Consider the following 13,112-nt stretch of genomic DNA (forward strand, 5'->3'; position numbering starts at 1 on the left):
GTAGTCTCCTTAGTGGGTCGTGCTCTGATAGATGTAACATCGGGAGGGAACCTTTTAATTATGTTGTTTTATGTTGTTGAATAATTTACATGTGAATGTTACATGTTTTACATGATTGAGGAGATCTCTATCCGCTGCGTTTTATGCAAATGTTTATGTTTTGAATTAATAAAAGAGCATGACCGTTATATTGTTGAATGGTGTGAATATTATGTGTGACACCCTTGAATGGCATAATTACTCTGAATTGTTATATGTTTATTACTTTTAATTAAATATTTGGGGTAGTTTAGAAGGGTGTTACATTAGTGGTATCAGAGCATAGTCGGTCGAGTCGAGTCGTAATTATTATGTTCCCCTGTACGGGATAGGTGTTGTGTAACCCTATCAGTACTTATTGTTTAGCTTGTTGGGTTTTCAGAATAGAGATGGCTGGAAGAGGTAGAGATGATGCTGCGATTGCTGAGGCTCTGGGTATGCTAGCTGGAGTACTTGGAGGAAATCCGAATGTTATGGGGATGGGAGCTGCTCGTCAACTGAGTGAGTTCCAGAAGAACAATCCTCCAATGTTCAAGGGAGCATACGATCCAGATGGTGCTCAGAAGTGGTTGAAGGAGATCGAGAGGATCTTCCGAGTGACTGAGTGTGCCGATAACCAGAAGGTCAGGTTCGGTACGCATATGCTGTCAGAAGAAGCTGATGATTGGTGGGTTGCTACCCGCACTGAGTTGGAAACTGCTGGGAATGCTGAGATCACTTGGGCTGTGTTCAGAGAGAGATTCCTGAGGAAGTACTTTCCAGAGGATGTCAGAGGAAAGAAAGAGATAGAGTTCTTAGAATTGAAGCAGGGTAACAGGTCTGTTACTGAGTATGCTGCTAAGTTCACAGAGCTGTCGAAGTATTACACTCCCTATAATGAGGCTGCTGGAGAATTTTCGAAATGTGTGAAGTTTGAGAACGGGTTGCGTCCCGAGATCAAACAGGCTATTGGATATCAGCGGATCAGAGTGTTTTCTGACTTGGTTGACTGTTGCAGGATTTTTGAACAGGATTCCAAAGCCAGAGCAGAGAGTTATCAACAGAGAGTTGATAGGAAAGGCAAGAATCAGAATGATCGTGGAAAACCGTATGCAGCTGGCAAAGGTTTCCAGAGGCAGAGTGGGATGAAGAGGCCTAGTGGGGGAGACTCTAGTGCCCCTGCTAAGTGTTATAGATGTGGTCGGGCTGGACATCGTGTCCATGAGTGTATCAGTGCTGAGATGAAGTGTTTCAAGTGTGGAAAAGGTGGTCATTTGGCTGCAGAGTGCCGGTTGAAGACTGTAACTTGTTTCAACTGTGGAGAGTTGGGTCATATCAGTCCACAGTGTCCTAAGCCGAAGAAAGAGAATCAGTCGGGAGGCAAGGTCTTTGCTTTATCGGGTTCTGAGACTTCTGCAGATGATCGTTTGATCCGAGGTACGTGTTATATTAATGGCTTTCCTCTTGTAGCTATTATTGACACCGGTGCTACTCATTCCTTTATATCTTTGGATTGTACTGTGAAACTTAAGTTAGAGATATCTGAGATGCTGGGAAGTATGGTGATTGATACTCCCGCAAAGGGTTCAGTGACTACTACTTCAGTTTGCTTGAGTTGTCCTTTGAGTATTTTTGGTAGAGATTTTGGGATAGACCTTGTGTGTCTTCCACTAGTGCAGATTGACGTTATCTTGGGTATGAACTGGTTGGTGTGTAACCGTGTTTCCATCAACTATTTTGATAAGACTGTAATATTTCCTGAGATTGAGGAAGGAAAGAGTTTGTTTCTATCAGCAAGGCAGGTGAATGAGGCAGTAGCAGATGGGGCAGAGTTGTTTATGCTGTTAGCGACTTTGGAAGCTAAAGATAAACTGGTGATTGGCGATCTAGCCGTAGTGTGTGATTTTCCTGATGTGTTTCCAGAAGAAGTGAATGAATTGCCGCCAGAGCGTGAAGTTGAGTTCTCGATTGATTTGGTACCTGGTACTAGACCGATATCGATGGCTCCGTACCGTATGTCTGCTGTTGAGTTAACTGAATTGAAGAGTCAGTTGGAAGATCTGTTGGATAAGAAATTTATTCGTCCGAGTGTGTCACCGTGGGGTGCACCAGTGTTATTGGTTAAGAAGAAAGAAGGTACTATGAGGTTGTATGTGGACTACAGGCAACTGAATAAAGTGACGATCAAGAATCGGTATCCTTTGCCGAGGATTGATGATTTGATGGATCAGTTGGTTGGTGCGAGTGTGTTCAGCAAGATAGATTTGAGATCTGGGTATCATCAGATACGTGTGAAAACTGAGGATATTCAGAAGACTGCTTTCAGAACAAGGTATGGACATTATGAGTATTCTGTAATGCCTTTTGGGGTGACTAATGCGCCTGGAGTATTTATGGAGTATATGAATAGGATTTTCCACCCGTACCTAGATAAGTTTGTTGTGGTGTTTATTGATGATATTTTGGTGTATTCGAAATCTGAAGAAGAGCATGCTGAGCATTTGAGAGTGGTTTTAGGAGTTCTGCGAGAAAAGAAGTTATTTGCTAAACTATCCAAGTGTGAATTTTGGCTAGAAGAGGTGAGTTTTCTTGGTCATGTGATTTCAAGAGGTGGTGTTGTTGTTGATCCTTCTAAGATAGAAGCGGTATCTAAGTGGGAAGCTCCTAAGTCTGTTGCTGAGATTCGAAGTTTCCTTGGTTTGGCTGGTTATTATAGGAAGTTCATTGAGGGATTTTCTAAGTTGGCGTTACCGTTGACGATGTTGACTAGAAAGGGGCATGCGTTTGTTTGGGACTCAAAATGTGAAGAAGGTTTCCAAGAGTTAAAGAGAAGGTTGACTACTGCTCCTATTCTGATATTACCGAGTTCGTCGGAACCATTTGAGGTTTACTGTGATGCTTCATTGTTGGGTTTGGGTGGTGTGTTGATGCAGAATAAGCAGGTTATAGCTTATGCTTCGAGACAACTGAGAGTTCACGAGAGGAACTATCCGACGCACGATTTAGAGTTGGCAGCTGTGGTATTTGTTCTGAAGTTGTGGAGGCATTATTTGTACGGGTCAAGATTTGAAGTTTTCAGTGACCATAAAAGTTTAAAGTATTTGTTTGATCAGAAAGAGCTGAATATGAGACAGAGGAGATGGTTAGAATTTCTGAAGGATTATGACTTTGGTTTGAATTACCATCCGGGTAAAGCAAATGTAGTAGTTGATGCGTTGAGCCGGAAATCGTTACATATGTCTATGTTAATGGTTAAGGAATTGGATTTGATTGAGCAGTTTAGAGATTTGAGTTTGGTGTGCGAGAGTACTCATAATAGTGTTAAATTGGGAATGTTGAAATTAACGAGTGGTATTCTGGATGAGATCAGAGAGGGTCAGAAATCCGATGTGTTTTTGGTTGATAAGTTGACTTTAGTGAATCAAGGCCAAGGTGGTGAATTCAGAGTTGATGAGAATGGTGTTTTGAAATTTGGTAATCGGGTGTGTATTCCGGATGTTACCGAACTTAAGAAGAGTATTCTGGAGGAAGGACATCGTAGTGGCCTGAGTATTCATCCTGGGGCTACGAAGATGTATCATGATTTGAAAAAGTTATTTTGGTGGCCGGGAATGAAAAGAGAAATTGCGAGTTTTGTTTATTCTTGTTTGACTTGTCAGAAGTCGAAGGTAGAGCATCAGAAGCCGTCTGGGTTAATGCAACCGTTGACTATTCCAGAGTGGAAGTGGGATAGTATCAGTATGGATTTTGTTTCTGGTTTACCGAGGACAAGTAAGAATTTCGAAGCTATTTGGGTGATTGTTGATAGATTGACGAAATCGGCTCATTTCATTCCGATCAGAATGGATTATCCGTTAGAGAGATTAGCTGAGTTGTATATTGAGAAAATTGTGAGTTTGCATGGTATTCCGTCGAGTATTGTTTCGGACAGAGATCCTAGATTTACATCGAAGTTCTAGGAAGGTTTGCAGAGGGATTTGGGAACTAAGTTGAGATTGAGTTCTGCATATCATCCGCAGACTGATGGTCAGACTGAGAGGACGATTCAGTCACTGGAGGATCTTTTGAGGGCTTGTGTTTTGGAAAAGGGAGGTGCTTGGGATTGTTATTTGCCTTTGATTGAGTTTACCTACAACAATAGTTTTCATTCGAGCATTGGTATGGCACCGTTTGAAGCTTTGTATGGTAGGAGATGTCGGACGCCTTTATGTTGGTATGAGTCCGGTGAGAGTGCTGTGGTGGGACCGGAGATTGTTCAACAGACTACAGAAAAGATTAAGATGATTCAGGAGAAGATGAGAATTGCTCAGAGTCGTCAGAAGAGTTATCATGATAAGAGGAGGAAGTCACTTGAGTTCCAAGAGGGAGATCATGTGTTTCTTCGTGTTACTCCGATAACTGGTGTTGGTCGAGCTTTGAAGTCGAAGAAGTTGACACCTCGATTTATTGGTCCTTATCAGATTTTGGAGAGGATAGGGGAGGTAGCCTATCGTGTCGCTTTACCGCCGTCACTTGCAAATTTGCATGAGGTTTTTCATGTGTCTCAGTTGAGGAGGTACATTCATGATCCGTCGCATGTAGTCCAAGTAGATGACGTACAGGTGAGAGATAACCTGACTGTTGAGACATCACCTATGAGGATTGAGGATCGAGAGTTGAAGCAGTTGCGGGGTAAAGAGATTGCCTTGGTGAAGGTAGCTTGGGGAGGACCAGCAGGTGGCAATGTGACTTGGGAACTGGAGGGTAAGATGAAGGAGTCTTACCCAGAGTTGTTCGCTTGAGGTATGTTTTCGAGGACGAAAACTCTTTTAGTGGGGGAGAGTTGTAACACCCCGATAATAATAAAATAATTATTTAAATTGAGTTAATAATATATTTATTAATTTAATTAAATAATTGGAAATTTTATTATTATTATTATTGGAAAATATATATGTTGGAAATAAGGAAAAGAGCCCATTTGGAGTAAAAAGGTTTTTTTACGTGAAAAAAACAGAGAAGCGATCGTGAAAGAGGAAAAGGGCAAGAGGCAGAGCAAGAGGAAGAAGGTTGGAGAAGAGCTTGGAGCTTAGAGATTTTACCGGATTAACTCAGGTAAGGGGGGTTTATCACCGATTAATGGGTATTATGGGATAATGTGTGATGGGTAGTGAGAAACCATTGATATGCCTCTGATTGAATGATGTATGATGAATTTGTGAACTTTTGGGATGAACGAAATTTGGATTAAAATTGAAGAAATTCGTAGGAATTAGAGGTAGAAACGTTAGAAATTTGTGAAATCGAAAGTGGATAATTCGTGTTAGATGAGATGAATGAATTGTGTGTAAAATTTGGACTGTGAAAGGTTGAATCGGATAGATCTCGTAGCAGAGAAAACCATTGCAGATCTGGAAATTCTGGTTTCTGGTCATACGCGTATGGCACTAGGCAATACGCGTATGAGATGGCATGGTACGCGTATGGCACTAGGCAATACGCGTATGGATGAGGAAGATGATGTTTTGAACGTGAAAATTGTCTCTGTTGGTACGCGTATGAGGATGTGGTACGCGTAGCATACGCGTATGGGCATGGGCAATACGCGTATGGACTTGGTCAGACGTGGGCAATACGCGTATGGGCATAGGCAATACGCGTATGGGCAGATTTGTGATTTTCCTGAACTGTTGTTGTGCAGTTTTTGGTTGTTTAGGCTGAGTGATGTAACTTAGCTGATGTATGACGTAGTAGGGATCATTTCCCGCTGTTTTGAGCAGTATAGGTATTAGTAGAGTGTGTTAATACTGTAGTTAATTGATTGACATGATAATGATGTGTTGATACATGTATTGATGATGTATGATGATATGCATAATGCTATGAATGTATATATTATGCATGTATTTGTGAATGGACTGTTGTATGGCTTAGAGCGTGAGCATATGTCCATTGTGAATTGTTGTTGATGCTGCATTGCTAGATGATTAGCGTGCATAGCATAGCCTTCGGGGCTGTAGCTAATTCCCATGGTGAGGAATTAGTGAGTGAATCATTGTGGGTTTGTTGTTGATGTTTGCATGCTAGATGATTAGTGTGCATAGTCTAGCCTTCGGGGCTGTAGCTAATTCCCATGGTGAGGAATTAGTGAGTGAGTCACTAGGTCTCAAATGACTGGGACTAGTGAGCTTAGTAGCCGTATCTAGAGGGATCGGTGAGCTTGAACTATATGTTCAAGAATAGTCGGTACCGCATGTGTGGAGTCTCATTGCATAATGTATGTATGGCGTATAATATGAATGGATGTATTCCAATATTATACGTGTGTTTGTGTTGTTGTGGAGTATGATTTGAGATTATACTTGTGCTTTATGTTGGTGTTGAGTATGATGTTGAGCTGATGTGCTGTTACTGATTGTATGTTACGATTAGGGTGATTAATGTGTTAAATTACTTAACATGACATTATATTCTATAATGCTTATTATATTGATTGAGGAACTCACCCTTACAACTATTTTTCAGGTAACGAGAAATGAGTTGAGTAGAAGCGAATGCTTGGAGTCTAGTGTAGTCTCCTTAGTGGGTCGTGCTCTGATAGATGTAACATCGGGAGGGAACCTTTTAATTATGTTGTTTTATGTTGTTGAATAATTTACATGTGAATGTTACATGTTTTACATGATTGAGGAGATCTCTATCCGCTGCGTTTTATGCAAATGTTTATGTTTTGAATTAATAAAAGAGCATGACCGTTATATTGTTGAATGGTGTGAATATTATGTGTGACACCCTTGAATGGCATAATTACTCTGAATTGTTATATGTTTATTACTTTTAATTAAATATTTGGGGTAGTTTAGAAGGGTGTTACACAATCTATCCCCCACTATTCGGTGAGTCGTCCCTCTGCTCACACGGCTGTGTGTTGACGCATTGGGACACAAACCCAAGATCTTGTGCTGTTGCACAATTGAGTCAGAGTCTTTGAGCGTAGAAGGGTCCCTCCATTCTGGACCCACGCTCCTTTGTCTGAAGCTCTCCCTGGTCAGGGATAAGAGCTGTGAAGTCTAATCTTCACTCACCTCTCATCTGCTTCACCTTAGCCCCGCAATGGCAAGGTTAAGAGCGAATACTACCCATGTACAGATGACTTGCTTCGGCAGTCAAACCCATTGTTTGAGCCTCACTTGACTGGCTATAGTGTGTGCTTTGTGAATATTTGTTTGCTCTGTTTGCTTGTATGCTTGTATGCTTGCTTTCTTCCTGGATAGGATTAGCTTGCAGTTGTGCAAGTAGGTAGAAACCACAACGTAGGGCAATGATGCATGACAACACTAGGCTCGAGTACAGCTCCCTGGTAGTGTGTCTTCCCTTGGTTTCTGGCTAGATTTTCTTTCCCTTTAGGGGGAACTACATCGCCCTGATCCTCGTTCCAGACGAGGTATGTAGGCAGGAGACCGCGCGAGGTCTCTCCGGGCACCCTTTTCTTTTTTGCGTGTGTTTTGTTTGGCAGCTATCAGGCTCGAGTTCCCGACTCCCTGTTAGCCTGTGTGTGTCGTTTCTTCTGACGTTTCAGCGTCTCTTCTGGCTTGCTTGATGACTTGTAGGCTCGAGTTCCCGACTCCCTACTAGTTTGCATGTTATTTCTTTCCCTTTGGGGGGAACTACATCGCCCTGATCCTCGTGCCAGACGAGGTATGTAGGCAGGAGACCGTGCGAGGTCTCTCCGGGCACTTTTTTTCTTTTTGTGTGCGTTTGCTTGTTATCTTCTTGTGTATGTTTGGTTCGGATGCCGATGTAAGTCCAGTGATTGGCAGTCGGGCTCCACGTTTGCCGTTTTGTACGTGTTTTGGTTCGGATGCTGATGTAAGTCCAGTGATTGGCATTCAGGCTCCCAGTTTGCCGGTGTGTCTTGTTTGGCGTGCGTGAGCCGAACTACGGCAGCTCTGATTCTCGTTCCAGACGAGATACGTAGGCATAGGATGCGACGTCCTATCGAGCTCTCTTCTTCTTAAACCCACCTGTGTTGTCTTTGGTGCGTGTGTGTGTGTGGTGTTTTAGCAACCTTTTCTTTTCTTAGAGCGTGGATCCCGTCGAGTACGACAGACGTGAGGGGTGCTAATACCTTCCCCTTGCGTAACCGACTCCCTTACCCTTTCTCTTTGGTCGCGAGACCATTTCCTTTCCAGGTTTCTCTGAGCGTTTCCTTTCCCTATTTTGGGATAAATAACGCGCAGTGGCGGCTCTGTGTTGTTTTTTGTTTCAGCTCGCCGGTTGTTTTTTCGCGGATGCGACAGCTGGCGACTCTGCTGGGGACTCCATAGATGTTGATCTGTGCTGGTCCATCTTCCCTAAGCGAGTTCTTCCTAGCGTTCTAGGATAGTTTAGGTTGCTTGATTTTCTTTATTTATTGCATTTATTATTCTGACTGTGTATATATTTGCATAAATATTTGCATGCATCATACTATCATGTTGCCGTCCTCTGTGCAGGTGGTTCCTCTGTTTTGGGGTGGGTGTTCTGAGTGGGGCTAAAACCCAGGCCCGAGTATACACCTAGGATTAGTGTGGTCTCACGTTCCTCATTTGCTATATCAGTATGATGTTGCAACGTGACATACCACAAGCCGGACGAGGTTCATTTGGTAGTGCTTTCCATTGTGGAATATTTCACTTTGGTTGAGTTACTTCATCTGAGCTGTTGACTCTGGTGACCGATCATTTCCCGGATCTTTGGTTCAGACGATCTTAAGGGAGCTACAATGGCACACCCGAAAGGGCAAACCCATTGAGTATCTCCGCCCGATTGTCGAGACTATTATCCGCCTTAGGGTGACCTGATTAGAATTTACCTGTGAGGGGAGGGTGATTCTTTCAGATGCATGTTCAGATGGTGACTCAGATGGTGACTAATGGTTCAGTTGATCAGAGTCCTATTTATAAGTCGGATTTATGGTCATTTATTGCGGTGACGCCGGAGTGCTGTCCGTGATATTTATCAGTGGGGATCTGTTTATTTCAGGATTCCTTGGGCCGAGTTATTTATCAGTGGGGATCCGTTTATTTCAGGATTCCCCGGGCCGATTCAGAGGTCGTTGACTGATGATGATGATGATGTATCTGTATTCCGTTTATTTCGGAACCCTTGAGATGGATTGGTGGTTACTTGTTCCCTCAGATGGTTATGATCAGTTCAGAGACCAGGTTTCAGTGCAGATGATCAGACGGCTTGGAGGATGGCAATGCATTGCATTCATTCATCAGCATCATTACATCTTGCATTAATTGCATTTAACACATGTTTATCCATATGCAGGGACATTTTTGATCGAGATCCTGGTTGAGAGACTTCCTATTCAGATATGAGGACCGGTCTGAAAAACAACATTGCCTACAGTTTCTTCGATCCTGAGATTGGTGTGCTGATGGAGATGACAGCATTGATTACTCCCGATCATGTGGGGATGTTCAGAGAGTCATACGGTAGTATCCTGAAGATGGTCTTCAAACTCACTGACAGTGACAGAAGCGCCATTCATACTCTTCTCCAGTTCTATGACCCGGGTCTGAGATGCTTCGTGTTTCCAGATTATTTGTTAGGGCCTCTGATGGAGGACTATGCTAGCATCCTAGGTATTCCGATCCGAGATCAGATTCCTTTCTGTGCTACTAGAGGAGAGCCTGATGTCCTTGGGATTTCCTGTGCTCTTTATTTGAGTCCGGAGATGATCAAGGAGGGTTTGAAGGAGAAAGGAAAGTTAGCCGGTTTTCATTTGAGTTTCTTGGAAGCTAAGGCCAAGGAACATGCTGCGATGGGTAATTGGAAGACGGTTTGTGCTTTGGTTGCCTTGAGCATTTATGGGGTTATTCTGTTTCCTAATCAGAAGAACTTTGTAGACCATAATGCTATCAGATTGTTCGTACAGAGGAACCCTATTCCTACTCTGATCGGAGATGTTTACTACTCGGTTCATAACAGGAATGAGAAGCGACGTGGAGGTTTGATCAGGTGCTGTGCCCAGTTGCTCTTCAGGTGGTTTATGGGGTATTTGCCTTCCCGAGGTGCTTTTGCTTCTATTGATCCTACTGTCAAGTGGTCATTCAGGTTGATGGGTTTGCGGGCTGATGATATAGCATGGACTCATAACGGTATGGCTGGCCGGGATTTCATATATAGCTGTGGGAGATTTCCCAATGTGCCTCTCATAGGTGTTCAGGGTTGCGTTAATTACAACCCGACGCTTCTTAGGAGACAGATGGGGTTTGCCATGGAGGTTCCTCCTCTCGAGCGGGAGATTCAGGAGTCCTTTTACTTCTCAGCTGAGGGCGACCAGGCCAAGCTGGTGCAGGTGTCTGGGGCATGGCGCAACATCCAGAGAAAGGGCAAGGTTCCATTTGGTAAGGTCAACAGTCGGTATTTTCCTCTATTCGAGGATTGGTTGCGGAAGAGGATAGAGCTCACGCTTCTACCATTTCCTGGAGGTGATCTTGGGTGTCCTAGGATTGAGGGTCCAAGTTCTTCTGTCAGTATGGAAGAATTCCTCGAGATGAAGAGGGCCAGAGATCAGTTGCTTGCAGAGAAAGCGGATTTGGAGATGACTATTGCTCGGATTCAGACGACCAACCAAGAGATTAGAGTGAAGATGGAAGATCAAGACAAGCGACATGCCCTAGAAGCAAAGCGCTTTGAGATGGATACTGCCTACTATGGGGAGATCAGTCAAGCCTTAGCATCGTCCAACAGAGAGCACGACATCACTAAGGAGAAGCTATCCAGAGCGTCAAAGGTTATTGAAGATGAGAAGAGGAGGCAGATCCTCGTGAGAGATCAGAGGGATGACAGAGTCCGAGTCCTCATTGCTGAGTGGGAGGCCAAATTGAAGGTCAAGGAAGCAGAGAATGTGAAGGTCATCACCGAGAGAGATCATTACATTACTGAGAGAGATCATTACTTCAGGCAGATGAAGATTCACCAGAAGGAGGTGGGGAGATTACAGCAGGAGAACACCGAGCTCAGGTTCGCCGCAGAGTTTGCTAGAATGGCTGATGATGTAGGGCCATCTGTGGGACCCTCATCAGGCTAGCTTTGTCGTTTGTGTGGATTCCTGTCAGGCTTGTTGACGGAATTCCTGTTGCTTGTATTTCCTTCTTGATTCTAGAGATTTGGTATCTGATTTGTATCAGCTTTGATGTATGACTATGGCACTTTTGGTGCAATTTTGCTATGTGATGGTTATTTTCATTTAGTGATTGATCTTCAAGCTTTATTTGCTTTACCGTATGCACTCGCACAAGCACACACGTGGTTGGGGTATTCATGCTAAATCATATATCTCTGATCTGTATGAGGGAAGTAAATGTTGAATATCAGAATATTGCGGTCGGATTATTATTTGTCTCAATGAAGCCAGGATCAAGAGACAAAGTGTCCCTCATGTGGATGGACATTGCATTCATGCATAATAACTTGTTTTCTGTTTTGCAGGTGTCAGTTTCTAACCTGTTTGATTGACACAGGAATGATGAATCCGTCCAACACCGACATTCTCGAGCTGAAAGAGAAGATGGGAGAGCTGATCAGTGTCATGCAAGAGTTCGCCTTGGGGCAGAAGGCGATTTCCGAGAAAGTGGGGAGGATTGAGGACTGGCTGAAGAAGGGGGAGATGCAGGGAAATGTTTCGTCGTCTGGACCGAAGAAATCCTTTGGTAATGACCAGCGCAAGGATGAGGGTGAATCGAGTGTTGTGCATGCCCAAAGAGGACGGGGTAGGGATCGTTACTACCAGCACACTGCTGCAGTAACCCTCCCTGATGGCAATCAGTCAATCCGACAGCAACATCAGCCAACCTCACAGAGAGCACAGGGAGCTGGGAGCCAAGTGAGAGGAAAGGGGGTCGATCGCCATTTTGACAAGCCGCCTGTGACATATGCTGCTCTGTTTAAAAAGTTGATGGATTTTGGGTTGGTTCAGCCGAGGGCGATGGTTCCGATGAGAACAGATCAGAAGCCTCCTAACTATGATGAGAATGCCCAGTGTGAATTTCATTCTGGAACACCGGGGCATAACATTGAGGGCTGTAGAGCATTCAAGAATGTTGTACAGGATCTGGTAGACTTCAAGGCCATCAATTTTGCGCCATCACCGAATGTTAATGCTAATCCCATGACGGCGCATGGTCAGGCGATGGTAAGTGCAATTGCTGAAGATTCGGATCACGCCTGTGCAATGGGTGGAGAGAACGACAGTGACTGCAAGTTTGATAGTTGGATAAAGCCGTGCGCACCAGGGATGGGAATCCAGAACTGGAAGGCTGAAAAGATCATCTGGGTCACTCTGCTGAAAGAGTAATAATTTCTGTTTTCAGTTTTTATCTGCATGAAAGCCTTACGTTTTGCCCGAAACGTATTGGTCCATTGTAAGGGCCACCTCATGTTTAAATTTGCATTTCTGCATCATTAATAAATGGATGTTTTTCAGTCAAAAAGCGGTGTTCCCTGTTTTTCATTTATTTTTGCAGTTTAAAAACAAATAAAAATGGCAATGTTTGTTTTCATTTTTTTTTTGATTTGTCTCGTCCCAAAGTCGAAAAATAATTCTCCGGATCTCGTTGATAACAATTTGGTTACACCTCATATGACTTCGACAAACCGATCTATCATGCCGAAGAAGAAGGCGAAGAAGATGGTGATCTGCTGGAATTAGCCAGGTTGTTGAAACAAGAGGAAAGGGTGATTCAGCCGCATGCGGAGCGGATTGAGATTGTTATTCCAAGCACCGCCGAGGTCAGGAAGGAAGTGAAATTAGGGCCGCTTCAGAGGCAAGTCGAGAGCAGAATGGTAGTCTTGTGGAAAGAGCATGTCGATACCGTCGCCTGGTCGTGTCAGGATATGCCAGGGTCGGATACCAATGTCTTTGTGCACAAGTTGCCATAGAGAGAAGATTGTCCTCTAGAGAAGCAGAACGCCAGTGCCTGTATCAGAGAGCCATGGTGACTTTGTTTCATGATATGATTCATCATGAAATTGAATGCTATGTTGATGACATGATGGCAAAGTCCCAAAACAGAAGAGGGGCATCTGGCAGATCTGGCCAAGCTGAGTGGATTAGTTGA

The sequence above is a fragment of the Lathyrus oleraceus genome, chromosome 7, assembly GCF_024323335.1.
Source record: "Lathyrus oleraceus cultivar Zhongwan6 chromosome 7, CAAS_Psat_ZW6_1.0, whole genome shotgun sequence".
NCBI lineage: Eukaryota > Viridiplantae > Streptophyta > Magnoliopsida > Fabales > Fabaceae > Lathyrus > Lathyrus oleraceus.